The sequence below is a fragment of the Eretmochelys imbricata genome, chromosome 9, assembly GCF_965152235.1.
Source record: "Eretmochelys imbricata isolate rEreImb1 chromosome 9, rEreImb1.hap1, whole genome shotgun sequence".
NCBI classification, from domain to species: domain Eukaryota; kingdom Metazoa; phylum Chordata; order Testudines; family Cheloniidae; genus Eretmochelys; species Eretmochelys imbricata.
Genome location: NC_135580.1, coordinates 72,693,605 through 72,706,394, shown reverse-complemented (window position 1 = coordinate 72,706,394; position 12,790 = coordinate 72,693,605).

Below are 12,790 nucleotides of genomic sequence, written 5' to 3'. Positions count from 1 at the left end.
TTTAAAGTTTATTTAAATTGATAATACAACATGTCCGCAATACTGTACAGTACAGAAAGCAATATTAGGTCTGTTCTGCCAGATGTTTGATGTGTTATTAAGTTTAAGGTAGCATGGGATCAAGTCACAGAGCTAAACTCCAGGCTTTGATTACAACACATCCTTTTTTCTGTCCTTGACAAACGATGTCTTCCACTCATATCCATTCAGAATCTTACATTTCACAAAATGTCCCTCTCAAACATCCAGCTGCTTCTCTTTTCATTTGAAGAACCTTTCACATAACATTTGCTTGCCAAGGGGTGGGTTGGGATTGGGTTTTGTTACAGATATGTATTTAGGGTTAAAATTTCAAAAGCAACTAAGTGACAGGAGCTGAAGTCCCATTGCCTTTCAATGAGACTTAGGCTCCTGAGGTTTTGAAATTTTTAAATCCTGGTGTGCGTCACTGATGTCCTGAAAATGAAGGACTATCACCACAAAACATATCAGTCTTCCTTTTATCCGTATCCACATTTCTTCCAATCTTGAATTAATGATAAACAATGAGTCACCTCTTCTTTGAAACAGGGTCAAATCCTCATTTAGTGTACATCATCATAGCTCCATTGACTTCAGTTTATGCCAACTGTGCCAATTTACACTAGATGGCAATCTGGCCAATAATATCTCAGTTTTGACATAGTTATGCCATGTGTGCTGTACTGACACCACTTAACATATTTTCTTAATGATTTTGGAGTGCACTGCAAATTAATTTATGTTTATCAAGAAATATGATAAAATAAACATTGAAGTAAGCAAGGTAATAATCCAATATCTCAGGGGAGAAGTTTACTTAGTTTTGATGACTGTCTGAGAGCACTTAAACATACCAATTGGTATTTCAACTGAACAATGAGTTATTCCTAATTCTATACCTTTAGAATCAATGGCTTGTCATTTGAAACTATTCAGTTCCTGAAGCAATGCAAATGAAATGAGCAGATAAAACATGGCTTTTTACCAGGATCTTTTCCAGTTTTATCACTGAACAAAAATAATATTCAAAGCATTAAATGAGGGGTAGATTTGCAAATCATTGTGAAGGGAATTACGTGGATAACTCCCAGTAACAGTAATGGGAGTTAGCAATCCCCCAGGACCTGTTCTCATAGACTACCTTGAACAGTCACAATGGAGTTAATTGATTTTTACAATTACATACATAAGCATTTAATAGCTAGAGAGAATCAGGTTTTCATGAAAAAAGAAACGTGAAATCTGAGGGGAAAGAACTAGTTAAAAGATGATTAGACAACAGAAAGTCACCTAAATGCCAGATTTTAAATGAGCAATGTTTTAATACTTTAATAGTTATACATTTTTTATTTTTTAAGAAAAGTAGTGAAAATAATGGTTATTTCTGAAGTTTAAACAGACAAAATTCAATTATATTCTCGTCTGAGATGTACCTCTGTTTATGTATTGTGATAAAGTTCCTCCTTTACCTTGATGGGTCCTGCGCTTATTGGCGGATTTTGCTCGCCTCAGAGATTCACAGTAGCCCTCGGTTTGGCCACTTTTGTGGCTCAAATCTGCCGTTCACTCAGATAACCTCATCACTGGCCAGTGTGGGGACAAAAGAGTAAGAACAATCCCGGCAGTTTCTGCTGATCCACCATGTGAGTCGGGGAACAGCTCAGAGACCTTCCCCTCTGGTGGAACCTCCTCTGTTTGGTCCGGAGTTGGGAGATTTGGGGGGGAACCCGGGCCCGCCCTCTACCCTGGGTTCTAGTCCAGGGCCCTGTGGACTGCAGCTGTCTAGAGTGCCTTCTGGAACAGCTTTGCGACAGCTACAACTCCCTGGGCTACTTCCCCATGGCCTCCCCCCAACACCTTCTTTGTCCTCACCACAGGACCTTCCTCCTGATGCCTGTTAACGCTTGTACTCCTCAGTCCTCCAGCAGCACGTCCTCTCACTCCCAGCTCCTTATGCGCACACCTCACTAACTGAAGTGAGGGCCTTTTTTTTAACCACGTGTCCTGATTAGCCTTAATTAATTCTAGCAGCTTCCCAATTGGCTACAGGTGTCCTAATTAGCCTGCCTGCCTTAATTAGTTCCAGAAAGTTCCTGAGTGTTCTGGAATAGTCCCTGTTATTTTACCCAGGGAAAAGGGTAAACATTTAACAGTTAACATTGGTAAACTTTTATTTCACCATGTACGCACAAACTGACAAATATACTCATCAATAATCAAAATGTAATGATAGGCAAAATAAGAAAAATGCTGCTTGAGAATGTATTAGAGTTTGATTTAAGGACATTTTAGTTTGTATGTTTTTACCTATGATGTTGACAATTTGTGTTTTAACTGTTATAAAACTTAAACTTTTTGAATCTCAGATGTATTGTCAGAGCCATCCCTAGGGGGTGCGGGCCTGGGGTAGAAATGATGTCATTTCTGGGACTGACCACGCCGGGGGCGTGCAGGGGAGGCAGTGCCTCCCCAAACAGCCAGGTGTGGCCCCACCCACACTCCGCCCCACCAGGACCCTCCTTTGGTAGTGCCGCTGGGCTCCAGGGGCCTGGGACTACACTGCCCACCTTCCCAGGGCTGGGGAGGCTGCGGCGCTGCCATGCGCTCTTCCTCATGGAGCTCCTCGGTGCACACTCTCCCTCAGGTGGAAGGGGCGGCCCTGCGAGTTTCCTCCCCAAGCCAGTGGTTTGACCACCGCCCATGTGGTGCCGGCCAATCACACTGGACCGTGGGGACCCCCAAAGTGTGAGGCAGGGAGAGGTAACCCCGATTCGCCGTCCCCTAGGGACGGCTCTTGTGTATTGTCATTAAATAATTATCTGACCTCACCATAATGTCCTGATCAACTGTGAACATTTAAATCAATAAAGACAGTAAAAGTGCTTGAAATCCATAATGTTGCACAACTGTTAAAAATTAAACAATAAAAATAGAAAAAAGCTTTAAAATAAACATTGATATTAGCCTTCAAAATGATAAAAAAATAAAAATTGACATCTGCCAAGCCTATGTATATTACTATACCACATCATACAGTCACTGAAGTATGAGCTTTAATACCTCTTGCAATTATTTTTACTAAAGTTAGCATAACTAAAGATGAAGTTCTGATACTTAGCTGTAGTGTGGACAAAAAACCTGCAGTACAATTCTGGACGTATGGGTGATAAAGCTGGTTTTAAGATGTTCTCTCAATGCACTGAAAATTAACCATGGAAAACTTGTGACTAAATGTAGAGCTCGAACTGTTAAATAAAGCAGGATTAAAACCTCTATGTTCAAAACTCAGTGTGGCCTTAATTATAGGTCACTACTGAGGCCATAATAAAGTTCCTGCTTTTCTTCTGAATCCAAGCAAGCAAATGTAGAATCTCAGTATACGCATTACCTCTGATATAAAAATTTACCCTTTCCTCTAATTTTGTCAAACATTTCATATTTTTAAAGCTATTATTTCTGTGTAGTAAGTCTTGAAGTTTTTATTTTAGAATAGTATATTTGTTTTGTACAGAAAACTGAATATTGTGTTGAATATACATTTTAAGAATATGGAGAAAACCAACGAAAGCAACAAACACATACATTCTCGATTAGGTGAGGCACCAAGAAACTTGGAACATGAATCTTAGCTTTCAGTCTCCTAGCTTTTTTCATTTGTTTCACAGCTTTTAGATTATGCCAATTTATTTTTCATATTTAATTTCTTTAAAAGAAATTATTTTAAGGAACAGCATAGCCAGCCCCGTATCAAAGTGAAACACAATAGATACAACCAAGTTGTTTTAAATGGTGTGGTTCAAATATATTCATGGTGAGAAAAATGTAGAAGACACTTAAACCAAAATGTACCCTCACAATTATATCACAACCATGTTTACTGGTTCCTTCTCTGACAAGTTACCATTTAACTGAAATCTAAAATAATAATAAAAAAAAAAACCCTGAGAACTCACCTAGTTTTAAGTAAGATCTGAGTTTTGGTTGTTACAAACATGCTGGAAAAAATCTCAAGGGGGAAGGGAGAAATTAGGAAGACTGGAATTAGGACATTTGACAGAGCTAGGATTTCAAATGTTGAGGCAGTCATGTTTATTATCATCATACTATGGCGATAAGTTGAATTTTGCACTTACAGAACCTATTCATAGAAACATAGGGTTGGAAGAGACCCTGAGAAATCATCTAGTCCAGCTCCCTGCACTGAGGCAGGACCAAGTATACCTAGACCTTCCCTGACATGTATGTTTCTAACCTTTTCTTAAAAACCTCCAGTCATGGGGATTCCACAAATTTGCTGGGTAACCTATTCCAGTATCTTTATAATTAGTTTCTGTAATATCTAACCTGAATTTCCCTTGCAGATTAAGTTGATTACGTTTTGTCCAATCTTCACTGGACATGAAGAATTGATCCCTGTCCTCTTTATAACAGCCCTTATCACATTTGAAGACTCGTTGTCAGCTCCCTCCTCAGTCGTCTTTTCTCAAGACTAAACATGTTCATTTTTAAAAAAACTTTTCTTTATATGCCAGGGTTTCTAAACCTTTCATAATTGTTGTTGCTCTCCTCTGGGCTATCTCCAATTTGTCCATATCTTTCTGAAAGTGTGGCACTAAAACTTGACACAGTACTCCAGCTGAGGCCTCACCAGTGCTGAGTACAGAAGAACAATTATCTCCTGTGTTTTTTAATATGACACACCTGTTAGCACATCCCAGAATGATATTTGCCTCTTTTGCAACAGCAGCACACTACTGGTGTGATCCTCTATAACCCCCAGATCATTTATTGTAGAACTGCTGCCTAGACAGTTATTCCTCATTTTATAGTTGTGCATTTAATTTTTCCTTCTTAGTATAGTACAGAGCTACCTCTCATCTCTTTCAGTACTATCATTTCAGGCTGCCTGCTGATAGGCAGACAACACCAGAGTGGTTATAAGCACATCATATTTTCAACTTTATCCTCACAACCACTAGAGCTAGAAACAAACAAGAGCTTAGATTCATTCCAGAGCACAATTCCATAGCAAAGGGTGGGTTCTGTAGCACTGCCATCAGAGGAAGCTCTGATGAGCTCAACTTTGCAAAGTAACTTCTTATGTTTCCCTGTGAAATGCTGCACTAAGTGTGGGTTAGAAGCTTCACTGACACATCTGGCAGAGATTTCAGGAGTCTTTTGCTAACACCAACCTCCCCCCCCACCCCCCCGCACTAGAAACTGGATAAAAGACCAAGCTAAAGACGAGATCACACTTTACCCACATTTCAGACCTAGAGTCCCCTTTCTTCCCCCCATTTAATACCACTCAATTCCCCACTCCAAACTCCCATTGTAATAGGGATCACAGATACACTCTCCCTGACAAAGCTCTACATGCTTGTTACCAACCATTACTGTAAGTAAACAATGTGCAGACCCCAGAGTGCATGGACCCACCTCTCAATTAGAAAGAGAAACAAAACAACCCCCTTCTTATCAAATTAACACATCACTCTCAGTTTTCAGTAATTCTCTCAAAAGCCAGATACTACTAGCCCACCACTAAGCGAATCACATTTCTTACAATAAACCACTAGTGTCAGTTGACAATAATTCCATCTTACATGGAACAGCTAGGTTGCATTATTTTCATTTGCACAAGATTAGGCAAACCATTGCAGAAATTAAGATTTATAATCCCTCCTACTGGCCTAGAATGGAGGTACATTTTTGCACCTGCATTGAACAGAGGATTCCACCTTTATCTTTATTCATGCCAATTTTACTTTTATGCTTTTGTAGCTCATACACTGTAATGGAACATTTTGAAATGAAATATTTTATATTAGCTACAAATATCCTTATTCATTTTCAACAGTTTGGTGATTTCCAGTAGTATGGTTCAATTAACAAAGTTTTTAGGTATTTTCCAGGGTTGAATCATGGAATCTTTCCTCTTGGACTGTTAATGATACCAGAAAGCATGTCAAAAAGGGGGAAAGAATCAGCAACTTTAATAATATGTTTTCAATGCAAAAGTCACCACCAATAGTAGATTCTTAAATAAACAAGGATTTATTGGGCAAAATGTAAAACATGTCAAAACTGTAGGAGGAACTTTAAACAAATCTTTACTGACATAGGATATATGCTTAGGAATAATGCTTTGATTGTCATCTCCCTGAAATAACAAAGCATTATAAGAAGAAACAATAGCAATTGATGGGATTTGTTGACAATGGAAACAGAACAGTACCATGACATTTTCCACAGTGCAGTGAAATGTTCTCACTGTGCTTTGTGTTATCTCAGGTCATCTGTGTGAGAGGGTGAAATAGTCACCGATTATGAGAGAATCTGGAATCACTTAATTTGTACAGCTTCACTACAGAATGTGGCTCTAAATCAAGAGGTTTTAAATAACAGAAATCACACTCTAAGTTAAAAAGCGCAAACTTTGATAACTAAAGAGTTTAAATAGAAAATTCTTAACTAAAGAGTTTGAATAGAAATTTCTTAACAAAATTCAACTGTAGTGTACTTCAGGATAAACTTTATGCAATCAAACAAATAGTGAAACTTCCATATTGTACTCTTATGCTTTTACAATGCTTTACTATAACATTCTTGCTTTTTTTTTTATTTTGGGAATGGTCTTGCTACATACATGGGCCCAGGGGACAAGCCTGTACAAGTCTCATAACCCATACGATTGTCAATCTTTGTTTGCTAGACTTTGATAGTAGCAAGATCAGTGCAGAAGCTTTAAGATAAAACTATTGTGTGAAAGACCATGTTAGATGACAACTTCCAATAGTTTGTAATGCACTATACTGCAATGAATTAAGACTGAGAGAAATATGTAACTTCTCCACACCTATGGCAATCCTTCACACTTCAAACAACCAGTATACTATAACTGACCAACTCTCGAGAATTAAAAGATTAACACTGAAGCTGCTCTCCTAGCACAAGATGCAGCACACAAACGGAACTTTACCTTTCATAAAGTAGAAAGATTGAAAGGGGCAAACAGTGTGTTTATGTGTTTTGTAGCATGCAGAAAGAGAACATCGATATATGACCTCTGATAACTGGACATTTTTGGAGCAATTTCTCTTGCTTCTGAAACCACATAAAATAAATATCAGCACTGTTCAGACCTCATTCAGATAATTCAGGACTACAGATGGACTCCATCCTATTCCCAATAGATAGTACTAAAAGGACAAAATGCTGTCACCTTACTATTGCAGGTGGGCAACATCATCTGTTCTGATGAAGACAGCATACATTTTGTTGGAGCTCATTTGAACAAGACTACTGGCTCACCCACTTCATCTCACCAACACAGCTTGATGACAAGAATTGAAAATTGGTTAATAATTCCTGGCAGCCATAATGGCATCAAGTGATTGCTAGCTTTACAAGTTTGGATGTAAGCATATAAAGATAATGATTAAAAGAACTACATTATACTACACACACACACACGGCACTCTTCATTATTTCATGGTCACACCACAAAAACTAGCATGTTGTGCACTGGTAGCAACAAATAAAATAGCTCAAGTGGTTTTGCAGGCTGAAAAAATCCTATCTATAATTTGGAGAATACCTATAAGGACTTTTTTGTAGCTAGCTCAGCTGAGGTTTTCTGAGTAAATGCTTGTAGCTTATTTTGCAGAGCCAAAACTTATAAATATTTGTCAGCTTTTGGATGAACAAATTAGTTCTATGCTCTGCTTACACCGTACCTTAGGATGTCCTCCAAATGTAATTCAGTCAAAGAATTTTTAGCACAAGTGGTAACTTTGCTCCATTTTAAATCACACCCAACTTCTTAGGCATATTTAGATTTTACGCCTCGTCAAAATGAACAAAATGCCAACATTCAGTTTCTGAATGCAGATTTAATCCAGCAAAGCACATAAGCATGCTCTGAACTGTAGGCATTCAGGCAGTCCTGTTGATTTCAGTTTAAACAAATGGTTATATGCTTTGTTGGACTGGGTTCTGAATTCTCACAAGCATTATCCACCATAGCTCTATCTTTTAATCAGAAGAATCTGATTCAATTAAAACAACAGTGGTGGGGTAATGGTGATGCAACTGCTTGCATCTTGGTCATTAAGCATCCTTCTCCACATCTATTTTATTTGGGTGAGCTCATCGCCATTGTCACATTTTCCAAGTATTCTGTTGTATGCTTTTCAGTCAAGCTCCATGGTATGCTCATTGATTTCTAACTGTCAATATACCTTGTGTGGCTGTTTTTTGTGAAAGACTGAATTGGAAAATACTGTTCAGCATCATCATCCATTTTAGAATCTTTTGTAGTCTCCATCTTCAACTATAAATAGAAGTATTTTGTCACCTTTGTTTATTTCACCCCACTCATATCTGTAAAAACTTATGGGTGAGATCAGAACCAGCCCTGTTATCTTTTCCCTGCAAGTCTAGGCAGGGAAATATTTTTGGGGTAAGAAATAAGAATCATATTATGAGGAGAAAGGGGATGATTTTGGAAAGGTTCAGGACAATGCACATGAGAATTTTGGCATCTACGGAAAAAAGGATACCCTACATTGCTCAGACAGCCTTTCTCCACCATCCTCTTTACATTCAGCATGAAAAGCCAGGATATGCTATAGTAGGGGATGGTAAGAAGAAAATATTTATTCCTCAGCATCCGCATCACTCCTTTCCCCTAGATCCCGTCCTTGTGCTGTCATTTTTGTCCTGTTTCCATCAAGCTAATTGCTCATTTCCTGTCATAAATATAAAGGGAAGGGTAAACCCCTTTAAAATCCCTCCTGGCCAGAGGAAAACTCCTCTCACCTGTAAAGGGTTAAGAAGCTAAAGGTAACCTCGCTGGCACCTGACCAAAATGACCAATGAGGAGACAAGATACTTTCAAAAGCTGGGAGGAAGGAGAGAAACAAAGGGTCTGTGGGTCTGTCTTTATGCTGCCTTTGCCGGGGATAGACCAGCAATGGAGTCTTAGAACTTTTAGTGAGTAATCTAGCTAGGTACGTGTTAGATTATGATTTCTTTAAATGGCTGAGAAAAGAATTGTGCTGAATAGAATAACTATTTCTGTCTGTGTATCTTTTTTGTAACTTAAGTTTTTGCCTAGAGGGATTCTCTATGTTTTGAATCTAATTACCCTGTAAGGTATCTACTATCCTGATTTTACAGAGGGGATTTCTTTACTTCTATTTACTCCTATTTCTATTAAAAGTCTTCTTGTAAGAAAACTGAATGCTTTTTCATTGTTCTCAGATCCAAGGGTTTGGGTCTATGGTCACCTATGCAAATTGGTGAGGTTTTTTATCCAACATTTCCCAGGAAAGGGGGGGGTGCAAGTGTTGGGAGGATTGTTTATTGTTCTTAAGATCCAAGGGTCTGGGTCTGTAGTCACCTAGGCAAATTGGTGAGGCTTTTTACCAAACCTTGTCCAGGAAGTGGGGTGCAAGGTTTTGGGAAGTATTTGGGGGGAAAGACGTTTCCAAACAGCTCTTCCCCAGTAACCAGTATTTGTTTGGTGGTGGTAGCGGCCAATCCAAGGACAAAGGGTGGAATATTTTGTACCTTGGGGAACTTTTTGACCTAAGCTGGTAAAGACAAGCTTAGGAGGTTTTCATGCAGGTCCCCACATCTGTACCCTAGCGTTCAGAGTTGGGGAGGAACCTTGACATAGAAACAAGAATCATATTATGAGGAGAAAGGGGATGATTTTGGAAAGGTTCAGGACAATGCACATGAGAATTTTGGCATCTACGGAAAAAAGGATACCTTACATTGCTCAGACAGCCTTTCTCCACCATCCTCTTTACATTCAGCATGAAAAGCCAGGATATGCTATAGTAGGGGATGGTAAGAAGAAAATATTTATTCCTCAGCATCCGCATCACTCCTTTCCCCTAGACCCCGTCCTTGTGCTGTCATTTTTGTCCTGTTTCCATCAAGCTAATTGCTCATTTCCCAACTTTATTTCTTCTCCTCTCCTCTTGTCTTTACATTCTGTGGTCCTTCTTTCCCAGCCTTTGTTCGGACAAGGTCATGCTTCTGCCTTCTCTCCTTTCTCTTACTGTGCTTCCTGGCCCCTCTTGTGTCTCCCCACCTATCATCTACATCTCTTTTCCCTCATGAGCCAGAATTGGTTTTATGATCAGGAATCACCTTGTGGAAGGCTAGGATCAAATGTGTGAGAGAGATGCGTGCCACAGAAAAGAGAAATCAGAGAAGCTGAAGAAGGGAAGAGGGGAGCCAGAGACAGGGAGGGTGAGGAAAACTAGACAAAGAGAAAGGAAACAGAAGGAAAAAGAGAGAGAATTGTATAGCGTAACCTTGGGGGGTAGAGACAGAGGAGGAGAGAAAATTATTTGGGAAAGGAATTTATGCAAATGAAACAATGACAGAATTATTTAAAATAATTTTAATACATGTCTTCAAATTTTTATGGAAAATAGTTTCTGTAACCATTTTGGTAACATTTGCAATAAAAACAGAAATACTAGAAAAAAGCATGAATTTTTCATAAACAAAAAAAAATTAAAAAAGAAGCAATTTTCATTAAAAAAAACCCCTCTTCATTCCAAAAAGTTAGACAAGCACTACTCTCCAGATTTCTGGCTTTACAGTCTTAATAGGTATCCCTCAGCTCACACTTACCTTTGCCTCACCTCCTCTGTACCAATATTGTCAATTGCCCCCAAGGCTTAATTTAGATCTGATCAGGAATTTTTCAAATCATATTTTTTCCAAAGAACAATTTGTCAAAACCAAAGTATTCATAAAACAGTGCCAATTTTGACTAATTGCCCAACTGAAAAATTATTGGAAAAAAAGTTTTGAAATCTAGATGTCCCATTTTGACATTTTTGAAATGAAAAGATTGTGCTTTTTTAATCAAAATGACTTTCAAAATTTTAGTACATTTAGACTAAAGAATAAAAGGTCAAAACCAAAATGAAATGTTTCAAAAATATTGAAACAAAATGATTCAATTGGTCGAAACAAAACTTTTTGTGGGGTTTTCAGCTCATGAACATTTTTGAGATTTTGACTTCTTTGCCCCACTTTTGGATGGGAAAATTGTTCAACATTTCTTGAACATATTTATGAGAAAAATCATCTCTCACCCAGCTTTAGTCTCATTCCCATTGCTTGCTTCTTCCTTTCTACTCATTCTCTCTCCAGTGAGATTAAGTGGCTTGAAATGGAATGAGGAACTAAGGATATGAGAAGTAGCCCCCAGAGGAGCCAGTACCCATAGTCTTATCTCCATTTCGCATCTGTATAAACTATTGGCAACCATGTTGATTCTGCTCTGATTGAGAAAAGGAAAGGGGGTGACTGTATGGTAGAATAAATAGCTGCAACAGCAGAGGAGAGCTAGGAAACGGAAGTGGACTTACAAAAACCAGGAAAAGATTAGAGTTACTCTGTAAGTACAAACAGAAGGCTTGGATTTCTCCTGAAATCTAGGAGTTTTCCAGTTGGTTGGAGCATATTAGCGTTTTTCAAAGTTCAGTACTGGGGCGCAGCATGTCAGGCACTGGGTTGCTCTGGTCAGCACCGCTGACCGGGATGTTAAAAGTCCCATCGGCGGTGCTGCCCAGCTAAGACAGGCTAGTGCCTACCTGTTCTGACACCGTGCTGCACCCCAGAAGCGGCCAGCAGTGGATCTGGCTTCTAGGTGGGGGGGCCATGGGGCTCTGCACACTGCCCCCGCCCTGAGCACTGGCTCCGCACTCCCATTGGCTGGTTCCAATGGGAGGGGGGTGCTGCCTGTGGGCGAGAGTCATGAACCTCTGCCTAGGAGCCGGACCTGCTACTGGCCAATTCTGATGTGCAGCGTGGTCTGCGGTGCCAGGACAGGCACGAAGCCTGCCTCTGCACCCTGGCTGCACTGCTGACTGGGAGCCCCAGGAGGTAAGTCCACACCCCAACCCCGTGCCCCAATCCCTTACCCCAGCCCTGAGCCCCCCCAAACCTAGAACCCCTTCCTGCTCCCCAAACCCCTCATCCCTGGCCCCACCCGAGAGCCTGAACCCGCAGCCCAGAGCCCTGACCCCTCCCACACCCCAACCCCCCGCCCCAGCCGTGAGCCTCCCCAAACCCAGAATCCCTTCCTGCACCACAAACCCCTCATCCCCATGCCAGAGCCTGCACCCCCAGCCCAGAGCCCTGGCCTCCCTCCTTCAGCCCAACCCCCTGCCCCAGCCCAGAGCTCCCTCCCACACCCTAAGCCTATCATTCTTGGCCCCACCCCACAGCCCTCACCTCCACATCCCAACCCTCTGCCCCAGCCCTGAGCCCCTCACACACCACAAAGCCCTCATCCCCAGCTCCGTTGGGTTGCGGGCATCAACAATTTTCTTCAAGTGGGTCCCCAGAAAAAATGTTTGAAAACTGCTGGTGTATATACTCACCTTCTACAACCTTAACTCATTTATATATTTTTGTTTGGTTTCTTCTTCATTTCTCCATTTTGAGCACTGTCTTCTTTTTTACCTTTGAACTTTTTAGTTGATGTAAGAAAATATGTGTGAACTTACCATATGGTTTGCTAACTGTGTGTTCAATGAAGATCCTGTCTACAAAAAAAGCATTATTTTATAAATAAGTGCATCACATTTCTCTGTGGAAAACAATGATATTTCCATACCAGAACTGTGATTGCTCTCAAAAGTCCAGTCCTAATTCTATATACAATGTATATAGGGAAGTAAACGCAAAACCTTGTTAGCATTGTAGCCAAGAAGGATGTCTTAACAGA